The following is a 10,388-nucleotide window of genomic DNA, read 5'->3' on the forward strand; positions in this document are numbered from 1 at the left end:
TTGATTAACGAGATCAGCGCGATGTTTGGCTTGGCAGAAGAAGTTTACTTTTTGACGCTGTTCAAATTAATTTCTTACGATTCTAATAATAACATTGGAAGCGGTATTTTCAATATTTTTGTAAATTCTACAGTGGTTGTTTTAGGGAATTGGGTCGGTTATAACGAGCTTAGATGAAATAGTATTTTGGCTAAAATTTACACTCTAATACACGCTATATTATATCGCAACGTGTACGCATAAATTCTCTTTGATGTTGCATGTCAAGATTTAAACCCCATTCTAATCCTCCGGTTCAAATCAACACAGGCCGAACCTAGGCCAGGTTACAAATTCTGTTCGGAATCAAAGTAACTAAATAACAGAAGTATAAGTATTAAAGGGAATAAAGAAAAATTACAAATTCGGTCTTACCACTAAATCCTAATTATATTCCAGAGGTTTTCTTACTCTGATCATAAATTTTTAAAAAGAAAATACTTTGATGAATATGTTTTTCGTAGTAGTCAATTTTTGAAAAGAAAATACTTAGATGAAGATGTTTTACGTAGTAGTTTAATTGTGCAAGCTCATGACGACACTAGTAAGTGTAATCCATTTGACAATAACAGGGAGTAATTGATTTGGTCTTGGTAAATATAAATTATTCTGCATGAAGACTGCGATGTCGAGCTTTTATAGCATCTATATTGATATAGTATTTCATTCCTATCAAGATTTAAATGAATAACAATTGCTGTATGAAGAATTATCAGCACACATTTAAAAAAAAGTCATATATTTTTAGGTATATTTTTGTATAGCAAAGCACTGTGTAAAGTTAAGGGGTACATTTTAACGCGTATTACACACAAAAAATGTTTTTTTTTTTATAGTGATCAATACTGGGAAAGTCGAACTTCAAATATGTAACGGTAACTTAGTACGGTTTTCAGCTTAGATAGTCTCAATTGAATTTTTAGGTTTCCTGAATTTAAATTACATTTTATTATTAGATAGTAGGCGATTTGGCTGTCAATCTGTAAAAGAGTTTTTTGATCGATTAAGGTTTTTGTTCGGTGTTCATCGAAAGATGGAAAATCAAATCGATTTTTTTTATCATATTTTGCTTTTTTATTTCTGCAAAGATAAAGAGGCATCTTAAGCTTACAAAAAGTTATGAGCTATTTGTGGTGACAAGGCCTTAAAAATGCCAGTGCCAATCTTGGTTTGCTAAATTTCGTTCTGGTGACTTTTCACTCAAAGATAAAAAAAACGCTCTGGTCGTCCAGTTGAAGTTGATTAGAAATGAATTCTTTACTTTTACTCTTAATAGATCCAACGATCAATTCCGATGTCTCCATTGAACAACTAACGAAATTAAACACCTCAGTTAAAAAAGAGGGGTAAATTGACAAATCCAAAGAGTGATTTATTCCATTATTGATATTAGATATCTTTGGCTACTTGGCAAAAATTATTGGAGCCTAGTTGGGATGTTTTGCCATATCCACCAAATAGTCCTATCCTTGCTCCTCACATTACTTTTTGTTTCGACCTTTACAAAATTTTTTGAATGGAAAACGCAATCCAATAATTCTTGTGGTGTCAAGTTGTACCTAATTCAGTTTTTTGCTAATAAAAAACCAGAAGTTTTATGAAGTTGGATAATGATGCTGCTTGAAAAAAGACAAAATGTCATTAATGAAAATATACAATGCACTACGGAATAAAGTTATTTACTTTCATAAATCAGCACTTCCTTGATAGTTTTTGGTATATAGTGACTTACTTATATTTAAAAAAAAATAAGGTTTATCATCTAGAAATGCCTTCGTGCTTATTAAATTAACATAATAACGTCAAATATAGTAATTGAAATAAATTACTGAACTCTCCGTAGTTCCCAAAGGGCCTTCTTATTCCGCGGCCAACAAGTTGAAGATAACTCATTCGTTGTCCCGTGCCGTATCTGCTCCGCGCACAAAGAAAGAAAACTATCCTAATTAACGAGCACTCAATTGAGTTTTAATGAAATAAGTCAGTTGTATCGCTACGTCGTTAAACTTTTAACGAGATTAACCGTTTATACTAGGAAACTATTTAAAATCGTTTTATCAGAGATCCCAACTGTCTGCACTCGGGTATCTATAAACTCTCAATAAAACTAGGCGGATAATATTATACAGCGGAATTTAAGAATTGGAACTGTTCTTCCGGGTTCTGAATGTCGTCATTCATTAATACAATTATTATTTTGTTTATTAATTGTAATTACTTGTTTGCTCTCGACTAAAGTAAAACAAAATTAGTTTCACTTCAACGGAACATGCACTCCAAATAATCTCATAGATTAAAAAAAAAAAAATTTCTTAGATTTGCTAAAAATTAGAATTGAAGATTTTGAAAATTTTAATGAAGCAGATATACTGATAGTATTCAGTAGTAAGTATCGTTTAAGGGAGCCTAGGGAGCCTTTTTGTAACAGGAAAAGTAGTAACAGGCGTTTTTCAGTAGAATCTTGAACGATGTTAAAATATTTTTTGTTTCAGTTGGACATGTAAACCGTCCTGCATATTATTGTTATTGCTACTGCCTTGCAAGCCGACGTAATATACAGAACTGTGCAGGTCTATCTTTTTTGACATGTAATATATAAGGTACTATCATAAAATTTCGGTTTTTGTTAATATCGACTAATTTCAAATTTTATATATCTCAATTTGCTTTCATCTATCTTAAGTTATCGATCTTTAATAACGTGTATCAATTTTTGTGACTGCTAAATTGTTCAAAAAATTATCTTGATTAATGCAAAAAAGTCACACCTGGAGTTAGTTGACTACCTCGGGGGTAGTTTGTAAAAAATGGGCACATGTAAATTGTGATACAGAAGACCCTATATATTTTATTTGCATTAATAATCGTTTAGGTTAACTTATGAAAAGAATTACATAGCCAAATCTCAATTTTCTTGAAAATAAGTAAAGGATTAATTATCAGAAGTATTATTTTCGTTCTTTTTGTAGTTGTTACAACTATCCTCAAACAGCACTTTTTCTAGAACATGGTTAATTTTGAAGTATTGAACGATAGCTGTGGAATTATGTTTACTGGATTTGGTAGAGGAAAAGTTATAGCATCTGTTCTTTATTTTGTAGAAATATAATCAGTGGATCTCGTGATATAATTTGAAAAAAAAAAACTTATACAACAAGCCCCTATCTCCTCCCACTATCATTATATCATATCATTTGACACTATTAATATCTTTATAGAGCTCATATTTGAATACACAATTTTAAACTAGAATGAAAATCAAATTCACAGCTTATACACTACTTTTCGTGTGTTCTGTTTTTCGACACGATGGTTACGAACGTCTGCTCCATAGTATTAGAATATGCAGAATATTTTTTTAATAGTCTCCGAGCAAACTATTCGGTGTATGAGTACATAGACTAAACAATTATCATACGTGAGATTAGGTTATGCGTACCCAATCAGTTCCTCTGTTTTAGCCGACTGATGTGCAGATTGCATCCGCTCATATGCGAAGCAGTCTAAATTGCGCCACATTTCGGTACGATTGCGAGCTATTTATCTTTCGTGGAAAAACCTCGAAAATTCATGCTTGAATAATTCATGGTATAGTATATTTTGTTTGGTTCACGTGATATGAGCTGCTTTTTGGATTTTTTTTTTTGGAAATGGATTTTAGTTTCAATTTTTATAATTTAAGCTACGCATTTAACCTCCAAATAAGGTGAAATGCAAAAATTATGCACGTGCTACTACTTCCAATATAATTTATGCATGTCTGCGAATTCATACCTAAATTGGTTTGTATTTTGTATTTGCTGATAATTCCTTATTAATTCCAATCCTGCCATATTAATAATCAAATTATTCTGAAAACAATAAACGATTCTCTATTTAACTTTGAACCTCGAAATTTACATTTTAATTTGTTTGATTTTTACTTCTGTATGTTGAATATTGTTGTAAAATTGTAATAGTAATTGTAAATTTTTTTTACATCGATGAAAGCTAAGTATTCTATGAATTCTGTAAGCCTCGTACATCCTAATCTAGTATTTTTGTCAAGAGGGCAACCCTGCGGTCGACCACTTATTTTTTCTCTGTACAGATTGATATATTAAATATGTATATTGTTGTTCTTTGCTAACAAAGCTGTTACCTGTGGAGTCTGATCAGTAAAACAGATAAAGACGTCGGATGTATTAGTTTTTTTCATGATTTGGGATCGTTCAAGTATTACGTAAGCAAATTTAGTACAATTATTTACCCTACCCCTCATCCCCCTTTGTCAGCAAAAGTAAGCAAAGCTGTCACCAAAATGTCACCCAAAATAAGAAATCAATAACCCCCCTGCCCCCCTATAGTGCTTACGTAATACTTGAACGGCCCCTTTCTTGTACACCTTGCACATAACTTTATCAACTGAACTTGAATATGATTGAGTATGATTAACTAAAATACGACTGCCTAACTAATATTGGATCTGAACTTTATGAAAACTAAACTACGAGTCATTGCAAGCCTTTTTATCAGCTCGCTTCAATGTGACTTTGTAATCCTAGATAACATTATTTTACGACTTGTTCAATGTCATCGCATAGTGCAACTTAATGTTTACTTAGTTGTTACTGCTCCCGAAAGGCGAATTTCACTTCTGTTCATATTTGAGACTTATAAAACATCAGATATCAAGTGGAAATTTGATATCATACTGCTAGATATAGAGTTGGTCGAGTTTGGTATTGAACCTGGGACTAGTTCGTGTTAGTCCACGTTCTTAACTATAACACTCAATGTTGTTGTGGATACAAATTTAGTAGTAATGATGGTTATAATTGATGCTTCCTATTTTTGTATTCATTATGATATGACTATCCATCCAATGACGATAATTATCCTTCGATAATGTAGAACTAAATAAACATTTAACGCTCCCTGTATATTTTTTTCTGTTTATATAGCACTATAATGTATATTTTTATATATGTACTTTCGAATTTTATCATAACGTTTTTGAGTAGATGCGTCAACTTTCCCATACATTATTTACATACTAAAATTGAACGTAATTATATATGAAGTGTTAATTATGATAATTACTATAACATAAACGCAAAATTAATTGAATTATTATCAAAATATTTCGAGGTTTCTCTATTTAATGAAATGTGTAAAATGGATAAAATGTGAAAAAAGCATTCAGTTATTTTACATGTTATTTATTATTTATTTTCATTTAGCTATTGTGAAGACCAGCTGTATAACATAGTGAATTAGTAATGATGCCGGATATAATCTTTTGTTGTTCCAATTGTTCACGATCATTAGGACTCTCTATGTGTGGTCGAACAATGCGTTTAGCCGATATTATTTTCCCATGCTTATTGTAGAAAATATACTAATCATACACAACGTAGACTCTTTTCTGTATGTCGACGTATAATTATGTATATTCAGTTGCTCTATTGCGGAATATAACCATGTTGTTGTTATAAAACACAACTTATTCGGGAAAATATGAAACAAGAAACTGCGCTATTTTTTATATCACAATTTATTACGAAAACAATAGTTGTTTAGGAATAGTTCACTCGTTAATCAATATGTTATTTGTTTATCAAATATTGTTAATTTAAAGCGAATAATTAATGCGCAGCAGATTTATGTTTAATTATACACAATGATTCATATCATACGTTTTAATTTGCTTCATTTCGTTTGAACTCTTAAATGAATACGTTTGAATCATTTTTCAATTTAATATCGCAAAATTTTGCAATATTTATTAATTTTATTTGTATCATTTTCAGGGTTCTAAGAACTTTGTATCGTATTTCTAAAGTTTCTAATTTGGCTTATGTATTCTATGCTACGTAATTGATATTGACTTGCCTGCATCATCGGCTTTTGATCTGCGAGTACAAATTAAATGCTAGTAGGAATTGAAGGTCGAATTCATTAAATTACTTAACATTCTGTCCGAGTGTGTATTTTACCGATACCAATATTTGGCCTCCTTTAATACTGTACTATAATTATTGCAAGAGTCATTTTAACGCCCGGATACAATTCACGGCTTTCCGAAAGGATTCAAAAATCTTTGCACGGCTACAAGCCGATAATTTTGTCTAAATTTAAAGTTCTACATTCAGGTAGAAAATATGATCCCGTCATGCACATGTGAATGTAGAGGTATATATTTAACCCAAAAACAAACACGCATGAACGCCTAACACAAAAGAGCTTTCGTTTATTTTGGAGAAATGAAGCGTTTGCATCTATATTTACTTTATTTACATTTGCGGTGAACACAGCAGATCCTCTGGTTTTGCGGTTTATTTTAAAGTCGCCGCGGTAACAAGAATTCCTAAAGTTTGGAGGGTTTATTTACTTTTAATCATTATTAATGTTTCCAAGTTTTGGAATAACATTAAGTATATATTAATTAACGTCCGAAAGGTAACGTCAAGTCGCGGATTGATATTTGTTATTCATAATCGACTAAATTTTTGTTTTGCCTGGAGGAAAGACTTTTGGCAACAAATTTCATCATTCAAAAACATTTTGCTTTCTGATTGCCGGTAATTTTATTTAGTTGTTTTCGAATACCAATTTTGTCAATATTAGTAAGTTTCATAAAATTCATTCGTACACAATCTTTCTGCAAAATTAATACATATTAATTAGTTTTACTGCATCTCTACAATACTGTTAACATTGTTTGCTTGGTATGAAATTGTAGGTCAGCCATACTTGGAAAGACCTACTCTAGCTTATTATAAATTTGTCAAACGAAACACATTTTCAATTCATAAATAAAGTAAGATAATTATTTTGGCACTGGCCGCGCCAATGTTATTAAGAAGCATATCAGGTGAAATTTTTAGAAAACGGTTGTGCATGTGTGCCTTTGCGAGTCTAGAAATACATTTTCTAATGGAGGCTTCTTTCAAGCAGAAGATTTTATTACAATCTCTACCATTTTCATATTTTCACTTTTTGACAACATTATTTGTCAATTAGGAGTATTAATTAACTTTCCGTAGGGTGAGTTGTAGTAATCGCAAAAAAAATCGAAAATGAAAATTTCAGCATATCTTGCAGTTTCAAGGTCTTCTGAACATTTCGGCATACCTTAAAAAAAGTTGATTTATGTGTGTGCATATATGTGTGTATGTGTATGGTCGGATACAATTTTTAATCGACGATTTTGAGAGCACGGATCAACAGATTTGAATGATTCAAAAAACGTTTGATTCCTTTAACGGTGAGACGTGCTGATCAATTTTTGGTGAATCAAATTTTGGTGAAGATTCCAAAAAAGTGCAAAAAATAGCAAAAAATGGTGATTCAGTTTTGGAGAGAACGGAGGGTCTGAATGATTCAAACATATCAGATATTTTATATAGATATTAATAAAAAAGTGCAAAAAATGGCAATTCAGTTTTTGAGAGAACAGAGCGTCCGAATGATTCAAATATTTCAGATATTTTATAGAGAAATTGAGAAGTGCAAATGTTGTTTACATTTTTATGGCAGTTACAAGGTTTACATGTTTAACCGACTTACATCGATGCAGCGCGATTGCGCTGTCATTTTAGTGCGAGTTTCTCGGAAATTTCAAAATGAATGGAAACTTCAAAAATAAAATTCTAAATGTTCAAAAATGACGATTTTTTCTAATTTTTCAAATGTTTGAAAATTTTTCAAACACATGTTCTTTTTTGATTCCTGTAGGGTAAGTTCTAGTAATGGGCCAAAAACCGAAAATGATTTTCCAGAGGTTTCTGAACATTTTGGCATACCTCAGAAAAAATGGATGTGTGTGTATGTATGTGTGGATACAATTTTTTGTCGACGAGACCAACCGATTTGATTGATTGAAAAAGCAATCGATTCCTACTGCTGGAATAGCTGCTTCAATATATGAAGCAATGTGTGCAGAAAATGGACACTAAGGTTTATGCGAGAAACGGGCATCCGATTGGAATGATTCAAAAAACAAACAATTCGTAATGATGGGCAGAAGTGGTGATTAGCTTTTGGCAAAGGCAGGTCCAGTCATTTTGAAGATACGGAGCTAAATGTGCAAAAATGGCAGTTTTTGAGAGAACTAAGCATCCGATTTAAATGATTTAAAAAACTTTCAGGATGTGTTAATGAAACAATTGCTTTTGGGGATTTTTTTTTGTGTATCGAAAACAATTCAGATTTTAATTTTAATTCTGGTTAAAATTCTAAAGCTCACTTATATAATTTAAATAAATTTTAATTTTGCAATTCAGTTTATATAATTAAATTCCCGTAGGGCAAGTTATAGTAATCGCAAAAAAATCGAAAATGAAAATTTTTGCATTTCTCGACGTTTCAAAGGTTTCTGAATATTTTGGCATACCCTAGAAAAAATGGATGTGTGTGTGTGTGTGTGTGTGCGTGTGTGTATGTATGTGCGGATACAAATTTTCGTCGACGATTTCGGGAACACCGATCAACCGATTTGAATAATTCAAAAAACATTTGATTCGTATTGATAAGGAGACGTGCTGATTAGTTTTTGGCGAAGGCAGGTCTAGTCGTTCTGAAGATACGGGGCTAAAAGTGCCGAAAACGGTAACTCAGTTTTTAAGAAAACGGAGCGTCCGATTTTGATAATTCAGAAAACATTTCACTTTTATTGACAAGGTGAAGAACCGATCAAATTTTCATAAAGGCAGGTCTAGCGGTTTCGGAGATCTAATGAAAAAAGTAAAAAAAAATGCCATTTGGCGGTCAAAAATGATCATTAGACATATGCACATCAAATTATCAGATATTTTATAGAGATTTTAACAATAAGTATAAATTTTGTTTACATTCCTATGGGTTCCGTACCAATGTTTACGCGTTAGACGGCGACGCAGCGCTTACGCGCTTTGATATTTCTTCTTTATGCAGTTAAAGCAGTACGATTACTTTGAAAAAAAGTTTAGATCTTGCAAAATATGTCAAAATAAAGAAAACATTTTTTTTTTTAAAAAAAAAATTAAAAAAAAAAATTTTTTTTTTTTAATTTTTTTTTTTCAAAAAAAAGTAATTTTTTGTCTTATTTATAGTTTCTCACAAATCTTATTTTTTCGAAGTAAAATTTTTTCAAAAATGTAAATCGTTTTTAAAAAAATAATAATGTTTTGTACGGGAAGTTCCAGCAATTTGCCTTAAGGCACGATGCCTTAATTGCCTTAAGACAGAATTCCACTTACAGCTAGTTCTTATAAATATTAGACAATGTTACAGTATTTATAATAATCTATTTAAAAACATCTAATATGCCTCGAATATTTTGTTACGGTACGGGAAGTTCCAGCAATTTGCCTTAAGACACGATGACATCCATCACTAATTTTACTTAATATTAGTCTATTCGAGTCATTCTCGTACGACTTGTAAAAGTACATAATTTATCACAATAATGTTTTTAACGAACAGGCGACGCACATTTTATTAAATGATCACGGCGTGCGAGCTGTGGTTTTTGCCGATACCTAGACCTTCTTTGAAGGCGTTTTCAAGGCCTGTTGGAGATCTTGACAACGGCGCTGGGACACGAAGGTGTTGTCATTGTTGTTGCACGAGCTGTTATTTCAATAGGCGCTGCTCGGATCCCGCGAGACAAACTTTGGCGAGAGAGACTTTGCGCAATAGTGAAAAGCCACTGTTTAATATTTCTACATAGCGACATTGAAATTTACTTAATAGTAAACGCTCGGCCATTGTTCCTCTTGAATACCGTTTGCATAATGGGTAAATGACATATACGGTCTTTTGTGCCATGTACGGGCATCGTAATATTAATAAAACGACAGATTGTGGGCTTGCTCTACCGCACGCCGAGCGCCGATGCTTAATCATACCTCGCTTGAAGGACATTTTGTATGTAATTATTATAAGATAATTATTATTTTAAATACGTACCGGGATATACCTTGGTGGTAATGGAAAGGATGAATTATGAGATTAATAGATTTTTAATCGTAAGCCATTTTTTCATTATTGCCATTATTTACTATGAACGAACAGTATAGGATACTGAAAAAAGTAAATGTATTGGCTTTATGCATTTTGCAAGCTTCTTCTATCGTTGCTTGTGTTTATTGCATACTTATGGGCCGATTCTTCCCTAAAATCGACCAATGTTATGCCAAGGCTATGTTACGTTCCAGTTTTCATACAAAATGCTACTAAATACTGTCAAAACGCTATGTATTTGCTGTGTGATCGTTTGCTGTGCGGCGTTTTACACATAAACTGCAACTTCATTCATATTCATATATATCATATATCAAGCCATATCTCAAAGCAACCACATAGATTTGGCAGATTTTAGTAGT

The sequence above is a fragment of the Ctenocephalides felis genome, unplaced genomic scaffold, assembly GCF_003426905.1.
Source record: "Ctenocephalides felis isolate EL2017-DRISC unplaced genomic scaffold, ASM342690v1 CF-g0.4_SCAFFOLD_01886, whole genome shotgun sequence".
Taxonomy (NCBI): Eukaryota; Metazoa; Arthropoda; class Insecta; order Siphonaptera; family Pulicidae; genus Ctenocephalides; species Ctenocephalides felis.